At 39.4% G+C, this 12,844-nt stretch overlaps 1 long non-coding RNA gene across 1 annotated transcript; it reads left to right on the top strand.

The window, feature by feature from the left end:
* Positions 1–3,601: 3,601 nt before the first annotated feature.
* LOC131012409 (uncharacterized) lies at positions 3,602–6,504 on the top strand. Its single transcript, XR_009097314.1, has 3 exons — positions 3,602–3,767; positions 5,610–5,676; positions 6,279–6,504. It is a non-coding gene; the product is annotated as an uncharacterized LOC131012409 (long non-coding RNA).
* The last annotated feature ends 6,340 nt before the right edge of the window (positions 6,505–12,844 follow it).

Genomic DNA, 12,844 nt, shown 5'->3' with positions numbered 1-12,844 from the left:
AAAAACTTTGAGGATGTAGTAGTGGTAAGGGAATATAGAGATGTATTTCCCGAGGTCTTACCAGGATTGCCACCAACAAGACAGTTGGAGTTCACTATCGACCTAGAACCTGGATCAGCACTAGTGTCGAAGGCACCCTATAGAATGGCGCCTAAGGAGCTACAAGAGCTGAAGATTCAGCTACAAGAATTGCTCGAGTTAGGTTTTATTAGACATAGTGTATCCCTGTGGGGAGCACCAGTCCTTTTTGTCAAAAAGAAGGATGGCACGTTGAGAATGTGCATAGATTATCGAGAGCTGAATAAATCGACACTCAAGAACAAATATCCTTTGCCGAGGATAGATGACTTGTTTGATCAATTACGAGGAGCGAGTTTTTCTTGAAAGTTGACTTGAGATCATATTACCACCAGTTCAAATTTTGACAGAATGATATACCTAAGACAACTTTTCAAATGAGGTATGAGCACTATGAGTTCATAGTTATGCCATTCGGTTTGACGAAGGCACCAGTAGTTTTCATGGATTACATGAATCGAGTTTTCATCAATAACTGGATAAATTTGTCCTAGTTTTCATAGATGATATTCTCATATATTCGAAGAATGAGCAGGAGCGCCAAAACATTTGAGAAAGATGTTGGAAACACTAAGAGTTGAGAAGCTTTTTGCCAAATTCACCAAGTGCGAGTTTTGATTGAACAAAGTAACTTTTCTAGGACATATTGTATCATCCGAAGGAATTAAAGTTGACCCCGTCAAGGTACAAGCTGTACATGAGTGGAGATCACCAACTACGCCTAACGAGATTCGCAACTTTTTAGGCTTAGCAGGATACTATCAGAGGTTTATTGAAGGATTTTCCATGATAGCAAGACCGAGAAAAGAAGCTAAGAACAATTGGAAAAAGGAGTGTGAAGAGAGTTTTTAAGAGCTTAAACGAAATTTACTACAGCACCAGTGCCGCTAGTCCCGAAAATAGATAAAGAGTATACCATCTACACAGATGCGTTAGAGAATGGGCTAGGATGTGTTTTGATGCAAGAAGGAAGAGTTACAGTCTATGCATAACGATAACTTAGACCCCACGAGATAAATTATCCAACGCATGATTTAGAGCTTGCAGCCGTTGTGCATGCCCTGAAAATTTGGAGACATCATCTCTACGGAGTTAGATGTGAGATTTTCACGGACCACAAAAGTTTGAAATATTTTTTCGAGCAGAAGGATATTAACATGAGGCAAAGGAGATGGCTCGAATTAGTAAATAATGTTGACTGCAACATTAATTATCACCCTGACAAGGCCAATGTAGTAGCCGATACATTGAGCCGGAAGGTCTCGTCAAAGTTAGGATGTCTTCTCACGAGAGAGAATGAGCTTATAAAGGACTTTGACAAGATGAGGATAGAGATGATAAAACCACCAGGGACGATAGCGAGTATTGTTGCGACGATGCCTAGTTTGAGGAAAATGGTGATTGAAGCACAAGGAAAGATGAGACAATGAACAAGTTACGAGAAAGGATTTTTTTTTTTTTTTTTTTTGATCGGGCAAAGTCATGTTAGATGTTAGTAGTTAGTTCTCCATCCACTCCAAGAACCACCTTATCTCTCCATTCACCAAATTCACCTTATATCTCCAATCTCCAATTCGCTCCCAAGAGGGATCGAACCCAGGTCACTTCACTTAAGTGAGGACCTGGTGGCCAGTGGGCTAAGCCCCCTGGTTAGTTACGAGAAAGGATAAGAGCATGAGATCTCAAGAGTTACCAAAAAGCATCAGACAATGCTATTTTATTTGAGGGGAGAATATGCATTCCCCGCGATGATGAACTTAAGAATACGATCATGAGTGGGACTCATGACACGCCTTACACCGCCCACCCAGGAGGCACAAAGATGTATCAGGTTGTGAAAAATAGATTTTTGTGGGACGGAATGAAATGAGACATAGCTTCGTTTGTAGAGCGATGCTTAGCTTGTCAGCAAGTGAAAGCATTACACCAACGACCCTATGGGAAGTTAAAATCGTTGGAGATTCCCGAGTGGAAATGGGATCACATAGCGATGGATTTTGTGACAGCTTTACCCAAAAGTCAAAGAGGAAATACAGCAATTTGGGTGATTGTAGATCGACTAACAAAATCTGCACATTTCATACCGATCCTAATCGCGTATGGACCAGATAAGTTATCACAATTGTACGTTCGTGAGATTATAAGATTGCATTGAGTACCGGTGTAGATCACCTCAGAAAAAAAAATTTACATCACGTTTTTGGATGAGTTACAGAAAGAGTTGGGTACAAGGATGAATGTTAGCATAGCAGGCGATAGAAGATATTATAGGAACTACTATCCTTGATAGAGGAGTAAATCGGGAGAATGTGTTGCCACTAATTGAGTTTACCTATAAGATGTGAGACAAAGTTTCGAGATAAGAGACAAAGTTTTCTTGAAGGTTTCACCCTCAAAGGGGATGAATAGATTTGGAGTTAAAGGACAGCTTAGACCCAGAGTTATAAGTCCTTACGAGATATTGCAAAAGATAGGTCAATAGCGTATAGGTTGGCTTTGCCACCTAGCTTTGGAAATGTGCATAACGTGTTTCACGTGTCACAATTGAGAGGATATATATTTTCGACCCAAACCATGTGGTTTACTAAGAAGAAATGATCTTAGAACCAGACTTGAGTTATGAAGAGAGACCTCAGATGATGCTAAATCATAAAATTCGGCAATTGAGTAATAAGTCGATTGCATTGGATAAGGTCCAATGGAGATATGATAGTTAGAAAGAAGTGGAAAGAGAGCTTGAGGATAAGATGTGAGAGAAGTACCTGAAACATTTACAAGAGGTACAAATTTCGGGACGAAATTTATTTTAAGGGGGAGGGTATGTAATACCCGGGCTTTTGATGACGTGTTTAATTGCTTGAGTTTGAGTAATTAGGGTTTAGATCCCTTGTTTGATTTACTTTGTAAATAGATGAGGAGTTATATGAAGTTTTCTTGTTATTTTTTTTAAGATGTTGAGATGTTCTTTCGATGATGTGAGAATGATGTGGGATTTTATATCCGTATTTGAGTTTGAGTATTTGAATAATTCGAGATAATTATTTGAATGAGAACGATGAACTCGGAAATGAGATCTGAGTCCGTTAAGACGTTTTTGAAAATTTTGACTTTTTGACGATGAATAGTAAAATACTGCTATTTCGTCTTTTTGTCGACTTTCAAAATCTTACGTGCACGTCGTCGAGAAATATTCTTAGTTTTTCGATACAAGTCCAATAATGAAAGTTTTTATTTTTGGACGACGAGTGAATAGTAAATCGGGATTTCTCGATAAACGAACCGAGCTCGTTTATCAGAATTTTGAGAACGAGCTTGCGTTTTCTATATTTATATAGAATTACGAGTGCAATGAAAGTGAGTAGAGGTTGAGAGGGCGAGTAACAAAGAGTATGGGTTGTTAGTTGTTAAAACGAGACGAGACGAGATATTTAACGACTAACAGGTTAATATCCTAAATATCTAACCTACCCTACCCCTAACCACCCCCAAACCTCCCAAAACCCCTTTCCCCTCACTAACTCACGCTATATCAGCCCACACCACACACACAACTCACATATTCACACACACAACACCTAAAACACACACTACACACGCCATTTTCCATTTAAGCTTGGACGGAGCTTTTGACCTCCGATTTGAGCACCGAGACGAGCGCCGATCATCTTTTCGATCATGTATCTAAGTAGGTAAGATCTCTACCTACGTTTTGATGGTTTTATTTTCGATTTTCGTCGACGTCGAAAAACGTCGATTCTCGACTTTATTTTGAAACGACGTCGGATCGTCGTGAAATTTTAGTATGTTGTTCTTGGGTAGATGTTGAGCATGTTTAATGAAGGGAGTAAGAACGGAACGAACCGTAGCTATGAAACCCATGAGGGCAGCCCCGTTTTTCACATATTAGCTTGTCTTTCGATTTTTGTTTGATCGTTTTGACTTGATATTTGTGCTTAGGGGTATGCTAGGATCGATATATATTAAATTCGTATTTTTTCAAGCACGAAAATTGTATAAGTTTTTAGAGCATGATTATTTAAATTCGTGAAGTTTGGGACGTTGCATAATGAATATTATTGCGTATATGTGTTCTACGATATCACATGAGCATGCTAATTGATTTACAATTTATGGATGATAATTGGTTGAACGAAATTAAAACTGGAATTTACAGCAGTTTCAAGCTTATGTTTCGATGAGTTTTCATTGCTTGATGACTCTGAAATTTTAGTATGTTTATCTATGATATGTGTATTTCGTCGCTGCAAAATTTCATGTCTTTTGGATGATGTTTGCTATTTTAAAGATATTTTGAAAAATCCTTGACAGAATCTGTCAACTATTGGTAGACTTCACAAAAACGTTTATATCTATTAATCCATGAAGGATTTTGCATCACCGTTTTTTTTAAACGAAACTAGACTTCAATAATTTTCTAAAAACATAAGATTTCGATTTTTATGACCTCTGAAACAGAGCAGTTTATTATTTCAAAAATGCCCTGTTCTGCTGTCATATTTGTCCAACGGTAAAAGTGTATGAGTTTCATTGTTTATTTGGCAGATCATATGAACGTTTTCTCTTGTGAAATTTTAACCAAATCTTCAAGGATACCTTTAGTTTTGGATGATTAAATTTGATGGAATTTTATTAAGGTTTGCCTTGGTTTCTAATGGCCTAAACAAAATTGGCAGAAACTGTAAATCTTTGACAGCCTGCACTAAAAGAGCAATATCTCCAAAAACCTTTAACCTTTTTGGTTAACTACCATTTTTAGAGTGAACTACACTTCATGAAGTTTTTGAGATCAATTGGTATGAGAGTTTATGATGATTGAGTTGGTTGTTATGAATTTTTAAAGATGACACAAAAACAGCAAAACTTTCTAGAAAACAACTTGATTATATTTGTTTTGATGGATGATACGATATGACTAAATGGTGTGAGTTGTGAGAGTTATGATTAACGCACATAAATGTTGGTATCTGACACTCGAACAATTGGTGTCGAGTATAAATGATAGTTTACTGATAAAGAGTTTTGATGATTTTGAATTGTTTGGTTTGCGTTGAAAAGATGTCAAGATGTTAAGTTTTGAGTCGAGAGACGAGTTCACGTAGTGAGATTCACGCGATGAAATCTCGTGGCTGACATTATATATGAATGGGTCATGCCGAAATTTTTAGTGAAATTAGGATTTGAGCATAGTCAATTCTTGTTGACCCGTGACTCAAATACATGCCTAATGGAAAGTTTAACTTTCTAATTGGTTAATTAGACGAGATGAGAGCGAATAGATCTGCTAAGAAAGTGGACTTTTCGATGTGTTAAATATTTCTTTTAATTGAAGTGCTGTTAATTATAACATAAGGATGTTATAATTAATGAGTAATGACGAGAGATAATAATTGTTATATTGATTAACAATCAAGAGAGATGAACATTAGAGATACTAATGTTTCATAAAAGAGATTAGATTATTAATCGAGGTTTCTTTTATAACTTCTCACCAATTCTTCATAACGATGAAGGTCCTTTTGGGAAGTAACGACTTGAGGGAGAGAGTGACGTTACTCATTGATACAGAGACACAACGAGGTGGGCATTACTTTTACTATACGTATATAGAGATCCCCTGCGTGTCGTAGGCCTCTTATACGAATGAATGCATGAGATGATTTAACTGTTAATTTCAGTTTCATATATATATCAAATGAGTTTAAATGTTACGTTCAAGCAAGTTATTTCATGACAAAATCTTTGAGTTAAAGTTATTTCAAGTATTGTCTTGCCATAAAATGTTTAAATTTTAGTATGATATCTATCTGCTTTGGCTTTGCCAATGATGCAATCGAATTCGGGTCCTGAGCAGTTGATAGCTATCCTGCCAGGACTAGTGTACACCAGTGACCGTGAGTCATCTAGCGGGTTGGCCGGTCAAGTGACCGTGAGAGGTGGCCACCTCTCCGGCACAAAGTTCCAGATATGATAGATTACAAGAGAACTTAGTCTGCAGACGAACTTTAAGAATCACAAATGAATTTAGTAAGCTTGGGCCTTTTTAGCGAAAAACTCCCTTGCTGTACTGTTTATGATGGCATGACAATTTACAGTTTTGAAGCATGTATTTTTATACCTAGGCATACGTGCCCACTGAGTGCTTTTGTACTCAGCCCTGCATATGTTTTCTAAATGTGCAGGTTGAGCTGATGTGATGATGGTGCTGCAATGAGCGGAGTCTCCAGGGTTGTTAATAAATAGTTAACCTGTCTAGAATATGTCTTCATACATATGTCTAGCTACTTTCCGCTGCAAGATGTTGTTGATGTTATAGTATGTTATGTCATACTTTGAGTCTTAAGAGAATGGTTTCATATGATGTATAACTTGATTAATGATATTAATTAAGTTTTATGTTGTCTTTCATAGACTGTTCAAAAGAGTATTAATGAGTAAATACGATGATTTTTCTTAAGTTAAGTAAGATTTACGGTTTCAAATGATGCCCCTTTCTTTCCCTTATTCTTTAACCCCATCCCTAGTCGTAGATCACTCGGCTTAACTATCCTTAGTTAAGGCGGGCTGTGACAAGATGGCGGTCCACCGCCGCCTCTGAAATTCGGACGAGACTGACGTCGATCGTTCGGTCTCTCCCTTTCCCGGCGAAGGGTGCCGCCTTCAGCCTCGCCACCACCGTCATCTTTTTCTCTCGCCTCTCGCTCGCGGCGGCTCGGCTGCCCTTCCCAACCGAGCTGGTCTATTACTCTGGATTTCATAACCACTTCTCGTCAGAGGCAATCTCCGGAGCTCTCCCCCGCGACCAGAACAGCCCCCTCCTCTGCCCCTACGGCCTCTACGCCGAGCAGATTTTCGGAACCTCCTTCACCTCTCCCCGCAACCAAAATCAGCGCAAGTCATACTCAATATCTGCTATTTTCCATTAATTGTTTTTAGGGCTGGTAATCAGTCCGGTTCGATTATAACCGAACCGATTTACCAGTTAATCGGAACCGATTAATAGCCAAAGTGATAACCGAAAACTGAATTAACCGGTTAATTCAAAAACCCATTTAAAAGTGCTGCAAATTTATAGAAAATGCCGATGAGTGAGAATCCAAAATTTACAAAAACGCCCAAACCTGTATAGCAATAGAGAATCCAAAATTCGTTAAATCACCAAAATCTCAAAGTTGCATGTATGAATTAGAAAAAAAAGTGAGAATAAAAGTAAATGAATAAAAAAGGAGGTGATTTGAAACACACAAAGTGGAAAAGGCTTTTCCAACATAATCAACTGTATTCTTTGCTTCAAAACAACAACAGGAAACTGCTGTTAGCAAATCTGGAGGGTCTTTCCCGCAGCAATCCGACAATTTTCCAAGAACCCATTTTTATAACATATTGTCCAATTTCATCTTTTCTTGCAAGTCCCGTAAATCTGCTAAATCTACTACACCACACTATATGTATTTAGATTTTAGATTTAGAAATTCCACGCACCACACTCAGATTACACCTACCTGAAGTTATTTGGGATTTTTGGGTATTTTCTAAATTCTAATTTAATAAAATATAAATTAATTAATTAATTTAATAGTGTAAACCGGTTAATTCGGTTTAACCGATTAACCGACCGGTTAAATCGATTAACCGGTTAATGCAAAATACTATAATCGATAACCGAACCGAACCGAACCGAACCGATAAAAATTGATTATCGGTTAACCGATTAACCAATTTTTTGGTTCGGTTACGATTTTAACCGGATAACCGAAACTGGTTTACCAGCCCTAATTGTTTTCGCATCTCGGAATCAATTGCTTCAAGTTCACTGGCTTGGTGCAAGCAGCTGGTTGTATCGCGTGAAACCGTCCGTGTTCACGACGAGGGAGAGAGAAGATGAAAATTAGGGATTTGTAGATTTTGGGGGTCTTGGTGTTTTGAGTCAGGGTAGGACTGAGGTGGCAAGCAGCGGCGGCTTTGCTGCTGCTGTTCGGTGGTAAGAGAGATAGGATACGCTGCTGTTGGTGAGAGAAGAAGGCGGTGGTGGAGTTGCCGTAGCCGGCGAGCGGCGGTAGCGACGTCATAGAGGGAGAGGGAGATGAAAAGAGGAAGAAAAGCCGGCTGGAGCGACGACGTTGTTGCTGCCATCCGGTCGTGGCGAGAAAGGGAGGACGGCGACTGCAGGTGTCGGTCGAAGTCAGAGAGGAGGAAGGCGGGAAATAAACAAGCATTCAAACCTATGGAAAGCTTTAGCCATCATTAATCCTAAAGAACATGTAAATGAAAAGCAACACAAATTCAACGGAGAATTACACTAACAAATCAACCAACGATCTAATTATACTAACTAGGCGATAAGATTAACAAAGCATAAATCAATACTAAATATCATTATCAAAACGTGTTTAATTATCTAGGAAAACGACGATCTAGCGTAATCCGAGAGTTTCTAATGTGTTTCTCCCTACCAAAACTCTAAGAAAATACAGTACAAACGCAGCTGGGGGCTGGCTGGGTCGAGAATAGGGGCTGAAACCCTAGAAAATGGGTTTTAAACCCTAAAACACGTAACTGTCAGATCGCGAAGGCGGCGGTGGCCGTGAGTGGACGCTGCCGCCTACCACCTTCGCAACTCTTCACCAATTGCAAGCGGGCGAGCGACGCGAGGCGGCGCCGAGGCGACGGTGGCCGCCCGAACGGCGATGGCCGTGAGTGAGCGGCGGGCGCGATTTTTCTTCAAAATACGGTCAAAACTTCACGAAATGCCAAAAATACCTCGACACCCTGAAAAATGACAAGAACGAGCAAAACTCCATTAAGCAAGTATACAATAATACAAAAATGCGCAGAATATGCTTGAATGTGCCACTAAACACCCGCAAATATCAATCAAAAGTGAGGTAAACAATGATCAACAACAAAGTCCCTCGACTTATATCCTCGTTCCTCCGCATTTTTTAGATGACTTTTTATGTTATCAACCGGGTTCTGAGGCACGCGCGGTCGCTCCATACCCTTTTTAGGGCAACTCGGTCCACGCTTAGACTGTGCTTGGTCAATGAGCATTTTCATCCCCTGAATAACCTGCTAATACGATTAGCAATCGCATCATGAGAAGGAGTAGGCACCTGAGGCTCATCCCGAGCCTGTTGTTGTTTTATTGAACGTTCTAGCATATCAGAAGTCATAATCTGATCGGGCTTCTGCGTATTCTTCTCTCTGGTCTGTTGCTGAACGTTTTTCTGCTCAAGTTCAGCGCCCTTAGGGGACAAGAGCTGCTCATGTTCCTATTGTGTTTGTTCCTGCTGGTCACATAAAATATTTTCGCAAACCTCAGAGTCTGAATCCTCCGTTAAGATCGCAGCCAAATCAGTCGCCATGTTATCGTGGGATGGAGATGGAACCAGAACAGACGCCAGCAAATTCGGCCCTTAAAAGGTATCTTTTAATAACATCAGTCAGACCATTGGTAACCTCTGGTTGTTCCACAACGAGTTATTTCTCTTAACCATGGTGAATTCCGCAGCCTCTTTAGCCTTCAGGTTTTGCTTATCAACAACCGTCGTAATGGGCCTATCACCAAAAAACGGTTCTTCTTTTCCACCTTGGTACACTTCTCAGTCAAGTAAGTTGGCATTTATTACAATATAAAGGCATCTTTTCAAAACTTAAATCCACAAAAAAAGAAGTTTCGTTGCAGTCAACATTCACCGAATGAAGCAACGGCAAAGCAAGATCAACTTCAACCAACATTCGAGCATAATGTCCCATATCACCATGAACCGAGGCGCTATAAACCTTTATCGGTGTGCCAATAGCACGTCCAATGACTGCTAGAACTTCAAGAACCCAATATTCTATCGGCAAACAATAACTCTGAACCCATACCTGACATATGGACAAAATTTCTTTGTAAGGGTAGAAGTTACGAAGGATCCCGCAGTAAGATCCCAAGAGACCTTCTACTTAGCCATGCTTCTGTCCTCCGGAGAAGAAGATTTGATGGAATAAAAGCTTTTCGCCATAGGTATTATTTTCCAGCTGCCTTTCGGATTCCATAGCCGTTGAAGTTTGCCCTGTAATTCCGAGATAGTCCGAGGTTTGTCCCTTTTCCTGAGTAAAATTCTGCCGATGATGGCATATTGAAATTCCTGGACACGATGTTGATGAACCTCGCGAGGTATAGTAATGGTGACAAAATCGCCCGTCGTCTTCGGTTGAAGCAAAAAGCATCTATGAACAGGAACATCGGGTTTACGAACAAGTTTAGGAGCAATGACCCATGCGTAAGACTACTTTACCGAAGACCGCTGAACAGAGTCAGAAGCAACGACATTAGTGTCGTGAGGGCCTTCATCATCAGAGTTGTCGTCGTATTTAACAGCTACGATAACTTTAGTTTGATCCCTAATCATAGGAGGCATCTGTCGGATGCTTGCAACAGCGAAAGCCGACGATTCTGGCGGCGCAAAAGCAACCCTAGAATTAGAAAAAGAGCGTTGGAGCAGAGAGGTCACCGTGGCAACAGCCTCCGGCTCCGCAAGCGCGGCTCCAGCAGCAGAGCCTGTTGTGAATTTTATCCCCCTTTCAGATGGGGCTGAACGTAGGGCAGGAGAAACCTTGGCAATTGTGCGATCCCCAAGCGAGATATCCTGGGAAACTTCCCGTCGTGGAGAAGAAAAATTGTTTGACATAAGAGGAAGGTTGAGGCCGTACTTGTCAGGGAACTGGCCGGAGTCCGGCGCCGTCGGCTGGAGCATGCTGGCGGCGGCTAGGTTAAATTTAGGGGTAATTGCCCCTACATACATTACCTTTCTCCATTTTCTGGAATTGCACATCATCTTTGAAATCCGCCTCAAAATACATCACCTTTCCTTTTCTTTTCTGAAATTGCACATGGTCAGCCAACCACCAAACGTGAAAATGACATGGAAGCCGGAAACGCCACATATACACATCGGAAAAAAAAAAGTTAATTGATGTGACAGCCAAGTAGGAAATCACAAATTTTTCTTTTTTTTGCTATTAAATTCAAATTTTCAATATTTTAGGTCAAACCCAACCCACTTATTTCCCTAAGTTCAAAATCTGCCCACATCATATGGAGGAATTGGAGACTGATATGGAGGAATCGGAGAGGTGCTTGGAGGAATTGTGTACTATGATGGGGACAGATTTTGAATTTAGGGAAATAAGTGGGTTTGGCCTAAAATATTGGAAATTCGAATTTAATAACAATTTTTTTTTGTAATTTCCTACATGGCTGTCACATCAATTAATTAATTTTTTTTCGGAGTGTATATGTGGTGTTTCCAACTTCCACATCATTTTCACGTTTGATGGTTGGCTGACCATGCGCAATTTTAGAAAAAGAAAAAAGAAAAAAAAGGTGATATATTCTGAGGCGAATTTCAAAGATGATGTGCAATTCCAGAAAATAGGGAAATGTAATGTATTTAGGGGCAATTGCCCCTTACATTTATTCTCAATATCTTTAATACTTACTAAAGATACATATAACTAATATAACTAAAATTAAAGGAATTTGAACCAATTTTACTTATAATAAGAACGTAGGGATTAGTTCAGGATTTTAAAAGATTTCCGCAGACTTTTAAAATCTGGGTGTATTCGTTCAATACTTTTAAAAGTCTATGAAAATCTGGGTGTATTCGTTCAAGACTTTTAAAAGTCTATGAAAATCTAGGTGTATTCGTTCAAGACTTTTAAAACTCTATGAAAATCTGGGTGTATTTAAAAATCTATGGATTTTAACATTGGACTGATTTCCATGGATTTCATTCAAAAATACACATGAACAAATCCGAGCTCGAACCACGAGAATTCAAATCTGGAGAGTTTCCAGCACTCGTGGCCAAGAAGCCAGCGGGCGCTGGACTTGAGCGATCGCTGGTGAAAGAAAAGCTAGAAATGGATGCATTGGGAAGCACGAGATTTCATTCATTGATAATAACTTGAAATTATAATGCAACAATAGCTACAATATTATATATACCTGCTCTACTACCAACCCCAAAAGAGTAAAGCAACAAAAGTAACTTTCGAGTGCATCTGTCACAACTAGGAAGGATCTAGAATTCCTTTATCTCATGAGCTGGCATTTCTTCATCCTTTAGCTGAGTTGTCTTCGGACTCTTTGCTTTATGTATAGCTAGTATGCCATATTGGACGTCAGGCAGAGGATATATTCTAATAGCTAGGTATTGGAATTCATTGTAGCCAGCGGCCGCTGGGTTTAAGCGAGCGCTGGGTCTCAAACGCTCGCGTGAACCCAGCGCTCACGAGGTCTCCACGTCCGCTGGCTTTGTAGATTTCAACTCCGAGAAAATCACGACAAATTCTTGCTAATTCGTTAAAATCCGACTAATGAATTTATTCAAAATCATGAAGAATTCGTGAGAATTTTATAGACTTTTAAAATCCACGGACTTCTAAAATTTACATAAGTCATCAACTAATACACCCCCCGTAGTATAAAGTAAGTTTATGATGTAAAGTAAATGGTGATCACTTATTTATGGTATAAAGTAAATTGAACACGAGAATATTTAAGGAGAGTCAATGATTTTAATTATTTTAATTTTTAAAAATTGCTATTATAAATATGATAAATTGAAAAGGAAATTGTGACGTTACAAATGAGACGAAGGAGATAATATAAATATATAATTCTAGTATTACTGTAAACTAGTGTGTAACCCGTCGAAATTCGACGGGGAGCCACTTTATATTGTAATTATTA

The sequence above is a fragment of the Salvia miltiorrhiza genome, chromosome 2 (assembly GCF_028751815.1).
Source record: "Salvia miltiorrhiza cultivar Shanhuang (shh) chromosome 2, IMPLAD_Smil_shh, whole genome shotgun sequence".
NCBI classification, from domain to species: domain Eukaryota; kingdom Viridiplantae; phylum Streptophyta; class Magnoliopsida; order Lamiales; family Lamiaceae; genus Salvia; species Salvia miltiorrhiza.
Note: the sequence above shows the minus strand (reverse complement) of the source record. Positions and strands in the feature narration are given on the sequence as shown.